Raw genomic sequence first — 14,286 nt, 5'->3', positions numbered from 1 at the left:
TGTTGATTCGACTTAAATATTTCAGGATTACCGTTAAATTTTTTAATTAACTTTTCTTTATGCCCAATAACATTTTATTTGGATTTTCATATAAAAGTCTAGCTTTTTTATTATGGGAATTTACCACTTATAATGATAAAATAATAAAATATGGCACATATATCACCTAATGAAATGTATTCGCTAAATATATCGATAGGCTTCAATCATGTTACTAAAGTAGCGAGTATGTTCAAAAAGTATCAAGTAAAACCTTTTAACTTTTCTATTGTATTGGGAATTTTATGAATAAAAGTAAAAATTGATAGGAATAAAAAAGAATAAAAGAGATTTCTAAACATTAGGTCTAATAAACTGATGGCTTGTTGCAAAAATAATACCTTTTGTCGTAGGCGCTAGACGTATTCTTGGAAAACCTGCTAGAAAAAGCAACAGATCTTTAGAATGAAAATCTGTCGCTTTTTCAAGGAAAATTGATTTGCTCGTTAATGCGAAATTCTTTTGGGATTTGCTAGTAAATAAGTATAAATAGTAAATGTTGTATGTTTTACAAAATACAGTTTTTGGGTACATTGTGTCGAGATTTATTATACATTCCGCAATTAATAATAAATTTTATTTAGTAAATACCCAAAATTTACATGAATGTTTAGAAAGTAATAAAAATATGTTACAGGTTTAATCTCCAACAGATATATTAATTGATTTATTAATTTTTTTTACCAAGATAAAGTAAATCGCAACCATAGTTTCATAAAATAATTTATTTAAAAATCATACATAAATATATATACTACACAGATATGATACACCGTTAAGATGGTCCCTCCTAACATACCCGATCTGAAACGCAAGGAAAACCATTATTGGATGAGGAAAGTAAATAATAATATGGGATATTGTTTCATTGTTTTGTTGATTGAATAGAATTAGGAACTGCCATTGATTTTGCATTGATTTTACCTTGCAGGTCAATTTGGCCTATTTTAGATTTTAATGAATACTGAGCACATATTAACTATTTGTTTATTTTGTTCAAATCATAAGGATCAATAAATAAATAGTGATAAGAATGTTAATGTCAATCTGGTCTGTCAGTTTTTTTTTTGTAAATTATTGTTGCTAAACCATGGCCTCAAGTTATAGATTGCTCCATAGTTGCAAATTACTTAAACCAATGTTGGTACCAGATAGTACCCAGTAGTTAAACCCAGCATGTCAACACCTAGGTACTTGACAGATAAATGCATTCCTTAAAATTTGGAGGGAACTGACAATCCTATTTTTAATAGATTCATTCTTTATCTGGTTCTAGAGTATGACAGATAGTTTCGCTTAATGCGGATGTGAAAAGGTAGACCCTATCTTAGCCTAATTTTTTTTGTAGTTACTAGTATGTGCTAGGATAGCTTAATTGCTGATTTTCTAAGTAGGCCTAAGAGTTTATAGGGCTCCTTGTTTTTGTTGTGTTAAATAAACCCCAGAAAAGGCCACATTCCATCTTCGGTAAGTTAGCACATGTTACATGCCTAAGTCATTTTCCTATTTTTTTCATCTAATTATTTTCTTATTTGCATGCTTTTCGGTTTAACTCAAAAGAACATCAATGCATCCAACTTTTCAGAGAGCAATTTTATAAAATTTAACTTACTTACCCACACAAAAATGCCATAAAATTGACAGCCATGTCGAACCTCATGTGTGGTCCCCATTTTTAGGCCTTCCTGTACCTTCTGCTTATCCTCTGCTTCTGCTTTTGCTGCATTTTTATTGTTACTGCTTCCACCTCACTTGCTACTCCACGTGTTACCACATCAAGTCGCTTGGATCATCACCTCCGGAACCTGCATTCCTCCCAATCGGCTACACCTAATACCGATTGCCTTCCACTACCTGCTAGACATTCTAGAAGCATCCTAATTGGTCGATCTGCTGCTGCCTCTTTTGACCCAAACGTATAGCTGCCAACAAAGGAGCCCCATTCAGTCAGGTGGGCCCTGCTACCAGTCGGAGAGACTCAGAATTTCAGGTAGCCCCTTTTCTTTTTTTGGCTTGGTTTCTTCAAGTATTGATTTATCGGCTCGTTGCAATTTATAAATTATTTTTTTTTTTTGAATTAATATGTAGAAATAATCACAGATTTTAAATTCAATTTAGTAAAATTGTTTATATAACCACCATCACTGATTTGATTTGAAATTGGGAACTGAGTATATACGTATATGCGAGGTATTATCAGATGTACAATTGAATAAGTATTAAGTGCTAAATTATACTTTATTTTCTTTCTCATAATTTTAAGTTCATAATTATAACTTAAGTATTAGAGCATTACTGTCTTTGTATTTATTTTTTTGAATTGAGGTTATAGATTAAATTAGTTGTTAATTATGACATTGATTTATCTTTCAATACTAAAGCTGGGTTTAACAATATAAAGCTGCGTTTTCTTTGCGTGCCCTAATAAAGGCTAATAATCATAACCCTGGAACCCACATTTAGGCATTGTGTGAGAAACAGTGCAATAAATTTGGCGCCCAACGTGTCAGTTCATGCTTTACCAATTTTTTTTTTCTAGTAACTTTTGATTATATTAAACATTAGCAGTTAATTTTGATTAGTTGTTTTAGAAGGTTGACTTTACCATTCTTATTTTTTTTTGATGTTTTCATCAGTTCAGTGTTTCTTCTCATTTTAAAAAAAAAAGAGAATTATCAAATTTTATTTGGGTTGGTGACCAATTACCAAAAACCAAGGAAATATCTTCAGGTGTTGTAGGGAAGGATAAATGATTCAAGTGTTATAGGATTACAGGGTGGTGTGAAGGTGAAAAAAGAAAGGGAAAGGAAAAAGAAAGAAAAGGGAAGAAAAGGAAAAACATTTTTTTTTAAATTCTTGAATAGAGGTATTGTCGAGAAGAAGTAGTACTTTATAAAGTATCATAGAGATATATGTTTTCTTTTTCATTTTCTTTTATTATAGTTTGATTTGCTTTAGATAAATTGTTGGAACTTTGATTATGTAGTTTTTTTAATGCGAACATCTATTTGTTGAAGTAATTATGAGTGATTAACATAATCGAAAAGTTTTTAAATATTTTGTTTTTTTTTTTTTTTTTGTATTTTTTTTCTTTGATTTTTTTGAAATCTGTTCATGCGCAGTACTGTAGTAAGTGTGTATAATAAGCTTATTTACTGGTATTACCTTTGATTGATTTTTAAGACTTCTTTTGTTTTTTTTTTTAAATTTATTTATTTATTTTTTTGAAGTACCTGACTATTCTTACTTCTTATTAGTAGGTCTGAATGATAAATATAACTATAGTCTTAACTGCTCTTATACGTAGTGTATTTGCTGTTGGACTTTGATTCCTTTTTTTTTTAATTTTTTTTTTCTTAGGAAAGGGTGGGGGTGTCCTTTGGATACTTAATCATATTTTCCTTTTAATTTTTTTTTTAGCTTATTTATTTAATTAACGTTATTAAATTATATATAATATATCTATAAATATATATATTTTTTTGTCCCTCTATTTTGACATTTGAAATGGATGTTAATTATCTAGGTGGTGAGGAACTTAAATATGAGTTACACATTCGAGGTCTCCCATTAACCGGTTCTTTCGCTCAAAAACGGACCAGTCTTCGTGAGTCCTTGCGGTTGGAACGAGAGAAACACATTGATCCTCCTAATTCCACTGCCTTCGACACAGATAGTGAGCTTTGCCTTTGTCGCAGTAAATTAATATCTATTGAACGGGATATTAAGACTCTCGGAAAGGATTATTGTGATGGAGAATCCAAACGGATTAATACCCTCTTGTTGCATTTGTACCAGCGTATCAATCGAGTCCATGCTGTGTCAGAAGTAGAGTCGGTTTTAAAAAATGAGATTGTAAGTTCATGCACTAAACTTTTTGGTGATCTTAATCTTGCTTCTCAAGGTATCATGCCTTCTTGCTCTTATGCCAACAAACCACCAGCCATTATCCTAACAGGAGCCACTCCATCTCACGAATCCCATGAATCCTTAAATACAGGAGACAACTTAGTAGTTTCAAATGACTTAATTGTTTTGAGTGATGAGGAATCTACACCTGTTGAAGAACTTGAAGCGGAACGTGTTAATTCCAATGTTGCTGCCGCATCGACTTCACAATGCGAGGTTGCAGAGCAGTCAAACCATTTGAATAATTTCCAGTCTAGTACTTCTACCTCCTTTGCACATTCAGCTATTAATAGGGAGTTGCCTCAGATTGAATCTCATAGCGATGCAGTACCCTATGGGACTACTTCCAATCCGTCTTTGACACAACAGTCTAGACCTCCACTCCAGGATTTATTGGAGCTTGCTCAAAGCAGTTGTCCTTATTTTAATCCTCAGCAGAGAACGTCAAGTACATCTGAGTCAAGACCTTCCTATGGTCGTTTCATGCAGCGCGACGGATCCAGAGTCTTTCAGTCTTCCGGAAATGAACTTAATGCAAAGTCCTCAATATCTTCGAATCCTATATCACAACCTCCTGTAAGTCAAATTAACTGTTATCCAGTGAGTTCAGCAAATGAGTCTCAATCAATGAGTCGTCAATCACAGGTTCGTTTTGGACCCCCCGTGGTTCATGCATCTCCTCCAGCAAACTCCACTGCTCATGGAGACAACTTGTCCCAGTCCATACCAATCAACGACTTAGTTCGTCATTTGGAAGAAGTCAATTTTTCTCCGACGGACACATCGAATCGAACTTACGGGCGTGAGCCGAGACAACTATCGCATCCCTCATACCATACACATGATGTGTTTCGATGGAATATTAAGTTTAATGGACAGACTAGTGTTAACGACTTTCTAGAGAGAGTTGAGGAAATACGTTTATCTCGAGGTGTACTTAAAGAGCAGTTACTCCGGTCTGCACCAGAGTTGTTTACTGGCGATGCCCTTCTTTGGTATCGTACCAATAAATTTGCCAGTTGGGATGATTTAGTAACTAAATTGAAAGATTCCTTTCGGCCTTATGACTATGAATATGGTTTGTGGGATGAAATACGTAGGCGCACCCAAGGATCACAAGAACGCGTCCTTACGTTTATTGTCGCAATGGAGAGTCTATTTCGAAAACTTTCAGAAAGTCCCTCCGAATCAGTCAAACTTAACCTTATTCGTCGAAATTTACTTCCTTATATTCAAAGTAGGCTTGCTACCCATGAAATCCATGATCTTCACGAGTTGACTAGGTTAAGTCGAGCAATTGAAGAGACCGAAGCCAGAGTGCAGAGATTTGTCCCACCCCCCACAAACATTAGACAGCTATTAGAACCTGAACTTGCCTACAGAAAACCTAGTCATCACGTAGCGTCAATTGAGTCTTATTCAGATCCTAGTGATGTTAAGCCGATTATTCCTAATAATCATTCGGCTTATTCAACTTCTATAGATGCAGTTTCTTCTGTTGTAACCTGCTGGAATTGCGGTGACAGCGGACATCGTTTTCGTAAATGTTCTAAGCCCAAAACGTTCTTTTGTTTCCGATGCGGAAAGAGAGACGTTAGTGCAAAGACTTGTCCAACATGCTCAAAAAACGAGGCATCGGCAAGAGCATAGGCCGTCCCTCTTGCCTATCTTTTGAATCGCAATCGGCTATTAGTCTATCCAAACATGTTCGTACTTCTGCCGTCCTTGATTTCGTCTTGGCACATGCCAAAGGTGATGAGCGTCCTTATCTGCACATAGACATTTTTGGAAAATCACTATTAGGTTTACTTGATAGTGGAGCATCTCGAACTATTATTGGTTCTGCCGGATGGTCTGTTTTGTCTACTTATTGCAACATTAAACAATCTGGGGCCACTGAGTGCACTGTAGCCAATGGACAACAATGTTCAATAAAAGGAATTGTGACCTTACCTATGAGGCTTCGCACTCGCGTAGTCCTTATGGATGTTTTGGTTGTTCCCTCCCTACCCCATTCCTTGATCTTAGGTATTGATTTTTGGACTCGTATGGGGATCATACCTGACCTTAACACTGGGGAATGGCATTTCAAAGATGTTGCTCCATACTACTGTCACGAAACTGCCGCAATTCAATCCGTTGATACTCTGACTCCAACACAAAAAGAAACTCTCGATCGACTTATCGAGGATGTCTTTTCCAACATGAGTTCAACATTGGGTTGTACTAATTTGGTCAAGCTAGAAATCAGGACAAATTCAGCACCTATCAAACAGCGCTATTATCCTCTTTCCCGTGCCCTTCAAAAGGATGTCAATACTGAATTGGAACAAATGATTGCCAATGGTATTGTAGAACCATCTATTTCACCCTGGTCATCTCCAATAGTAATGGTTAAGAAAAAAACTGGCGAATGGCGTTTTTGTGTCGATTATCGCGCTTTAAATCGTGTGACCATCAAAGACAGTTATCCCATACCTTTTGTTTCTGCCACTTTAGATAAATTAAGAGATGCCAAGTTCCTTAGTACGTTGGATATTAAGTCCGCGTATTGGCAAATACCTATTGCACCAGAATCTCGCCCTCTTACTGCATTTACAATCCCTACTAGAGGACTTTTCCAATTTACCCGTATGCCCTTTGGGTTGACTAATGCCCCTGCAGTGTGGCAAAGACTGATCGATTCTGTTATTGGTGTTGACTTGGAGCCATACGTCTTCGTCTATCTTGACGACGTAATCATTTCCACCCCGTCGTTCGAGGAACATATTCGTGTTTTACGTGAGGTCATACAGAGGATCGTTAAGGCAGGTCTAACTCTTAACAGAGAGAAGTGTACCTTTTGTAAACCCGAGTTAAAATATTTGGGGTACATTGTTAATTCTTCCGGTCTACTAGTGGACCCCGATAAGATTGAGGCTATTCTGCGTATACCAACCCCCAAGACTGTTACTGATATTAGAAGAATTGTTGGACTCGCATCTTGGTATCGGAGGTTTGTCCCTAATTTTTCCACGATAGTATCTCCCTTGACCTCATTGACCATGAAGAACGTAAAGTTTGTATGGAGTCCTAAATGTGAAAATGCTTTTAATACTATTAAAGAGAAACTGGTCAGCGCACCGGTTTTATCATGTCCAGATTTTGATCTTCCTTTTATTATCCAATGTGACGCTTCCGATTTTGGACTTGGAGCTGTCCTTTATCAGGTTCAAGGTGACGAAGAGCACGCTATTTGTTTCCTAAGTAGGTCTCTTACCAAAAACGAGCGTCGGTATAGCACAACAGAAAAGGAATGTTTGGCTGTCATTTTCGCCATCGAAAAACTCAGACCATATGTGGAAGGTAGCCATTTTACAGTGGTAACTGACCACTATAGTCTGAAGTGGCTTAATTCAATCAAAGATCCTGTTGGTCGCATTGCTCGATGGGCTGTAAGGCTACAACAGTACGATTTTGACATAGTTCATCGTAAGGGTAAAGACAACATCGTCCCCGATGCATTATCTCGTTTGGTACCAGTGGTAGATGAGGTAGCACCTCTGAATGACATGTCAACGAACGATTCTTCTTTCCTGATCGACAAGTGGTATTCTCGCATGCTAAAACGCGTTAAAGAGCAACCATCTAAGTACCCACTATGGTGGATTTCTAATAATAAGCTCTATAAGCGCACTAAGTCAAAATACCCCGCTTTAGATAATCCTGACGATGCTTGGTTGCAGATTGTACCACGAAATCAACGATCTGATGTCATAAAGGCACATCACGATCCTCCCACCTGTGGTCATCTTGGAGTGTTTAAGACTCTTTCCCGTATTTCACAGAAATATTACTGGCCAAATATGAAGTGTGACGTAGCTAGGTATATTGCCCGATGTCACACTTGCTTAAGGACTAAACCTCTTCAAAAAGTCTCTTCTGGCCACCTTCTTAGTCCACAACCAACCCTGACTAGACCTTGGCAAATCCTCAGTGTAGACCTTGTGGGTCCCTTGCCTCGTTCTCGTTCTGGATATTCCTTCGTATTGTCAGTATATGATTTGTTCAGTAAGTATCCTCTCTTCTTTCCTTTACGAGTGGCTACCGCCAGCAGTATATTAAAATGGCTCGAGGACCATGTACTTTTGGTTTACGGAATCCCTGATAGAATCATTGCCGACAATGGACCTCAGTTTCGTAGTGGGGCTTTCCAAAATAAAATGCAAGAGTATGGTATCCAAATACGTTATACTGCTAATTACCACCCGCAGGCTAACCCTGTAGAGCGTGTCCACCGTGTTCTAAAAACCATAATCTCAAGCTATGTTGATGAGGATCATAGGACGTGGGATCTAATTTTGGCTAAGGCAGGTTGTGCAATCCGATCAGCAAGACACGAAGTTACGGGTCTAACCCCAAACTTTGTAATTTTTGGTAGAGAACTTCGATTTCTGTGTCCCACCCCGACTTTAATTTCTCCATCTAACCCTAATGATTCCGATCCAACTTTGCGATCGAAAACATTGGAAAAGGTATTTGTCGATGTTCAGAAAAGACTGAAGAGGGCTTGCGAGCAACGTAGTAGGCGTTATAACTTACGGCATCGCGATGAGCGTTTTCAACTTGGTCAGGAGGTATGGCAGAGAAATTATGTTATCTCTAATGCTGCCAAAAACTTTACTTCAAAGTTCGCGCCTAAATATCTTGGGCCCTACAAGATCAGCAAAATTCTCTCTCCATGGTCCTACGAAGTTTCGGACTTGACAGGCCGCTGTCGTGGAGTTTGGCATGCTAAAGATTTAAAGGCACATCCACCTGATAATAACGTTCAAGATCAAATCTAATGTTAGTATCTAAGTTATAAGTCAGCGTAAATTAATTATTATAATAGATTCGTTTCTTTGTAGTTATTTTGAAGGTTCTTATAATGTTGTATTATATTAAGTATTTTCAAGTTAGGATTTCTTTTATTAGTTATTTAGTTAGATTAGTTTTTCTTTATTAGGGATTGAATTTCCATTGCAAGTTTCAGGTAAACTTCCTTTTCAGGAAGGAGGGGTGTGTTACAGGTTTAATCTCCAACAGATATATTAATTGATTTATTAATTTTTTTTACCAAGATAAAGTAAATCGCAACCATAGTTTCATAAAATAATTTATTTAAAAATCATACATAAATATATATACTACACAGATATGATACACCGTTAAGATGGTCCCTCCTAACATACCCGATCTGAAACGCAAGGAAAACCATTATTGGATGAGGAAAGTAAATAATAATATGGGATATTGTTTCATTGTTTTGTTGATTGAATAGAATTAGGAACTGCCATTGATTTTGCATTGATTTTACCTTGCAGGTCAATTTGGCCTATTTTAGATTTTAATGAATACTGAGCACATATTAACTATTTGTTTATTTTGTTCAAATCATAAGGATCAATAAATAAATAGTAATAAGAATGTTAATGTCAATCTGGTCTGTCAGTTTTTTTTTTGTAAATTATTGTTGCTAAACCATGGCCTCAAGTTATAGATTGCTCCATAGTTGCAAATTACTTAAACCAATGTTGGTACCAGATAGTACCCAGTAGTTAAACCCAGCATGTCAACACCTAGGTACTTGACAGATAAATGCATTCCTTAAAATTTGGAGGGAACTGACAATCCTATTTTTAATAGATTCATTCTTTATCTGGTTCTAGAGTATGACAGATAGTTTCGCTTAATGCGGATGTGAAAAGGTAGACCCTATCTTAGCCTAATTTTTTTTGTAGTTACTAGTATGTGCTAGGATAGCTTAATTGCTGATTTTCTAAGTAGGCCTAAGAGTTTATAGGGCTCCTTGTTTTTGTTGTGTTAAATAAACCCCAGAAAAGGCCACATTCCATCTTCGGTAAGTTAGCACATGTTACATGCCTAAGTCATTTTCCTATTTTTTTCATCTAATTATTTTCTTATTTGCATGCTTTTCGGTTTAACTCAAAAGAACATCAATGCATCCAACTTTTCAGAGAGCAATTTTATAAAATTTAACTTACTTACCCACACAAAAATGCCATAAAATTGACAGCCATGTCGAACCTCATGTGTGGTCCCCATTTTTAGGCCTTCCTGTACCTTCTGCTTATCCTCTGCTTCTGCTTTTGCTGCATTTTTATTGTTACTGCTTCCACCTCACTTGCTACTCCACGTGTTACCACATCAAGTCGCTTGGATCATCACCTCCGGAACCTGCATTCCTCCCAATCGGCTACACCTAATACCGATTGCCTTCCACTACCTGCTAGACATTCTAGAAGCATCCTAATTGGTCGATCTGCTGCTGCCTCTTTTGACCCAAACGTATAGCTGCCAACAAAGGAGCCCCATTCAGTCAGGTGGGCCCTGCTACCAGTCGGAGAGACTCAGAATTTCAGGTAGCCCCTTTTCTTTTTTTGGCTTGGTTTCTTCAAGTATTGATTTATCGGCTCGTTGCAATTTATAGATTATTTTTTTTTTTGAATTAATATGTAGAAATAATCACAGATTTTAAATTCAATTTAGTAAAATTGTTTATATAACCACCATCACTGATTTGATTTGAAATTGGGAACTGAGTATATACGTATATGCGAGGTATTATCAGATGTACAATTGAATAAGTATTAAGTGCTAAATTATACTTTATTTTCTTTCTCATAATTTTAAGTTCATAATTATAACTTAAGTATTAGAGCATTACTGTCTTTGTATTTATTTTTTTGAATTGAGGTTATAGATTAAATTAGTTGTTAATTATGACATTGATTTATCTTTCAATACTAAAGCTGGGTTTAACAATATAAAGCTGCGTTTTCTTTGCGTGCCCTAATAAAGGCTAATAATCATAACCCTGGAACCCACATTTAGGCATTGTGTGAGAAACAGTGCAATAAATAAATGAAATCATCTAATTTATTGTCGAAATTTTTTTCACAAATTTTACAGATAAAGTTACAATAATAAAAAAAACATAAAAAAAAACACAGAAAAGAATAAACAACAGTAAATAACATAAATATGAAAGCTATACGTGTTCACAATATATAAGTATAGTACATAGTCTTAGTACAAATAGATGAAAAAAGTTAAATTATATAATTGAAAATCTTTTTGCACTTGAAATTAAGAAAAATTAAACAAATTAAAATGTAGGGTATTTTTATAAGTGTAAAACATTATATAAGTCTAAAAAATAATATTGATACTTTTAATATAACTATAATCACTAAAAGACTAGTTCATTCCAAAATTTCAAGTTTTATGATCCAGTTAGTTTAGTAAATCCATGTATTTTCTAGTTAAAATTTTCATTTAAAAGTTGTAGGTTTTAAAAACTGATTGGGAAACATCAACTCCTTTTGATTTTGAAAAATATTAGCTGGAAATTAAAAATTAAAGTCTGACAGAAGTAAATCAATGGAGCCACATTAATACCAAAACAAATTCAGCAGACATTGCTTCTAGGCATTATGTTAACTGACTTATTAAACTACTCGATGTGGTGAAATGGTTCTTCTTTTCTTTATGGTAAAAGATATTGGCTAATTAACTTCAAAATGTCAAACTTCAATTTCCTGAGTTAAGATTGCAGCATTGTTGCAAAATGTTTAGCACTTAATTTAATTTATTTAAAAAATACTCATGTTTATATAATTTAGTTCTCATAAGGGCATATTGTCATTGTTTTGCTTACAATTTGCATAACAAAATAAAACATATTCGACTTTTAAAAGTAAGTGCATTAGATCTTAGTTTAAAGAGTTAAGCAAATATCTTTCAGTATAAAAGTTAAAAAAATTAAATTAAAATTTAGAATGAAATAAAGGTTTGAAATTGGAATATAAATTACCAAGTTTAACACCGCTTGTAGAGAGTAAAGAATAACTTAGAGTAGGAAAATCTTTAAAACATGATCTCATAAAGTTTGACATAAAACCTTTCATTACTATTGGATGATCAAAACACGGTAAGTAAAATGATTTTTCAAAAAGAGCTTCTTCTTAGTCAAATCTTCATTCCTGAAGAGTTGTCACGTCATGTCTATAAACACTGATGGGTCGATTGTCTCCACTGTTGTCGATCTTCTGCTACTCTTATATTTGTCTGCAAGGTTGCCCTGTAATTTCTTTAATTTGGTCTATCCACCGTGATGGGGATCTTCCTCTTGATCTTTTACCTTCTACTTTGCCCTGCACGATAAGTTTTTCTAGATTGTCTTGGTCTCTCCTGGTTATGTGTCCGAAGTAACCCAGAATGCGGCGTCGGCAGCTGGAGGACAAATGATCGGTGATTCCTAATTCGTTTAATATCGACACATTGGTCCGGTGTGCAGTCCAGGGTATGCGAAGCATCCTCCGCCAGCACCACATTTCAAAAGCATCTATTCGGTGCCTGTCGCTCGACTTTATTGTCCAGGATTCGGAATCATACGAAAATATCGAAAACACTAGGGTGTTTACCAGGGCTCTTTTCGTGTTTCTGGTTATGGATCTGTCTTTCCATATCTTGGATAAGTTTGACATTGCTGTCCTCGCTAATGCTATCCGCCTTATTATTTCTGTTTCACACCCTCCCTTGCTGTTTATTAGGGACCCTAAGTAGATGAATTCATCTACTACTTTAATTCTATTTTGCAGATTTCTTAACTGTATGGTGTTACTCCTGTCAATGACCATTAACTTGGTCTTGTCTAGATTTATTTTGAGGCCTAGAGCTCGGCTTTCATTAGCGACCTGATCAACAAGTGTAACCATCTCATCTTCATCTCTTATTATTAGGGTAGTATCGTCCGCATATCTACATATCTTTTTACCATTGATTGACAGACCTCCTTCAAAATTTTCCAGGGCTCGTCTCATTATGAATTCATTGCAGGCATTGAAGAGTCATTTGATGTTTTATTGTCGAGACTAACTATGGCATTGTTATTTTCATATAGGTTGGTTATTAGATATATGAAATGCGGAGAGACTCCCATTTCTTTCAATACGTTTCAGAGATTACTCCATCGAACACAGTCGAAAGCCTTTTTGTAATCTATAAAGTACAAGAGCATGGGGGTATTGAACTCCCGGGCTTTCTCGATTAATTGGCGAATGTTGAATATTTGGTCCCTAGTCCCTCTTCCCTTAACGAAGCCTGCTTGTTCTGGAGGGATTTGACTCTCTAAGTAGTTTTGCAATCGTCTATCTATTATTTTAAGCAGGATTTTGCTGGTATGTGTGATTAGAGATATCGTTAGATAATTTTCGCATTTTTTGGTGGATCCCTTTTTATGAATAGGTATAAATGCAGACGTTGTCCAGTCTTTAGGCCATTGACCACTTTGCCAGATCTTATTACATATATCATGTAGGATTTTGGTTCCCGGGTCTCCTAGTATTTTTATGAGCTCAGCACGAACTCCGTCTGTTCTTGGGGATTTGTTTAGCTTTAGGTTTTTTATAGCTTCTTTAATTTCAGACATATGAATATTGGGCTCCATTTCAATTTGTGTGTTTTCTTTCTGTTGTTCGATCGGTATTTTGGTTTCTTCGGTGTATAATTCCTCACAATATTGTCTCCATCGTTCGATCACTTTTTCATCTTCCCATACCATCTTTCCGTCCTTGTCTTCAATTGTGAAAGTCTTTGGTTTGAATTTGCGTGTTATTTCCCTTACTTTTTGATACAAGTCTCTGGTGTCATGGGTGAGTTGATGTTCCTCTATATCCCTGCATATTTTTTTAATGTAGTTGTTTTTATCCTGTCTGCATTGTCTCTGTATCTTTTTATTTAACCTCTTGTACAGGTCGCAGTCTTCTCTCGTTAGGGTGCCCTTCCTTTTCATTTCTTTTCGTTTGTTAATTGTTTCTATGGTCGCTTGTGTGATCCAGGGTTTGTTTGGCCGATTTACGGGGTTATGTGTTAGTTGGAGGTGATCTGCTGTCGTCTAAATAACATTTCTTAATGCTTCCCATTCTTGGTCTGGGTCTCGTTTATTCATTATGTCATGTTTTTCGGCCTCCAATTTGTTTTGTATTTCTTCTTGAAATTGCCGTTTGGCTGTTTCCGTCATGTTGATCCTGTTGCGTTGGTGGTAGATTCTTTTTAGACGGAGCCTGAAATTCATTAGTAATAAATTATGATCTGAACCACAGACAGCTCCAGGGTACGTCTTGCAGTTAACGACGGAGGATTTCCAGCGAGATCTGACCATAATGTAGTCAATTTGATTTCTGTATCTATCTCCTGGTAATGTCCATGTGTATAGGCGTCTTTTATGATGTGCAAATAATAGATATTTTGTTCTTGGCAGAATTGAAGCATTCGTTCACCTCGTTCGTTTCT

The 14,286-nt window shown here is 35.9% G+C and overlaps 3 long non-coding RNA genes across 3 annotated transcripts; 1 reads left to right on the top strand and 2 right to left on the bottom strand.

The window, feature by feature from the left end:
- The first annotated feature begins 677 nt into the window (after positions 1 to 677).
- Positions 678 to 10,187, top strand: LOC126742985 (uncharacterized). The gene is made up of 3 exons (XR_007662749.1): positions 678 to 1,097; positions 9,422 to 9,829; positions 10,042 to 10,187. It is a non-coding gene; the product is annotated as an uncharacterized LOC126742985 (long non-coding RNA).
- Positions 750 to 1,801, bottom strand: LOC126742987 (uncharacterized). The gene is made up of 2 exons (XR_007662752.1): positions 1,656 to 1,801; positions 750 to 843 (listed from the first exon to the last, which is right to left on the bottom strand). It is a non-coding gene; the product is annotated as an uncharacterized LOC126742987 (long non-coding RNA).
- Positions 9,070 to 10,124, bottom strand: LOC126742988 (uncharacterized). The gene is made up of 2 exons (XR_007662753.1): positions 9,979 to 10,124; positions 9,070 to 9,166 (listed from the first exon to the last, which is right to left on the bottom strand). It is a non-coding gene; the product is annotated as an uncharacterized LOC126742988 (long non-coding RNA).
- Positions 10,188 to 14,286: the final 4,099 nt, after the last annotated feature.

The sequence above is a fragment of the Anthonomus grandis genome, chromosome 12 (genome assembly GCF_022605725.1).
Source record: "Anthonomus grandis grandis chromosome 12, icAntGran1.3, whole genome shotgun sequence".
Lineage (NCBI taxonomy): Eukaryota > Metazoa > Arthropoda > Insecta > Coleoptera > Curculionidae > Anthonomus > Anthonomus grandis.
Note: the sequence above shows the minus strand (reverse complement) of the source record. Positions and strands in the feature narration are given on the sequence as shown.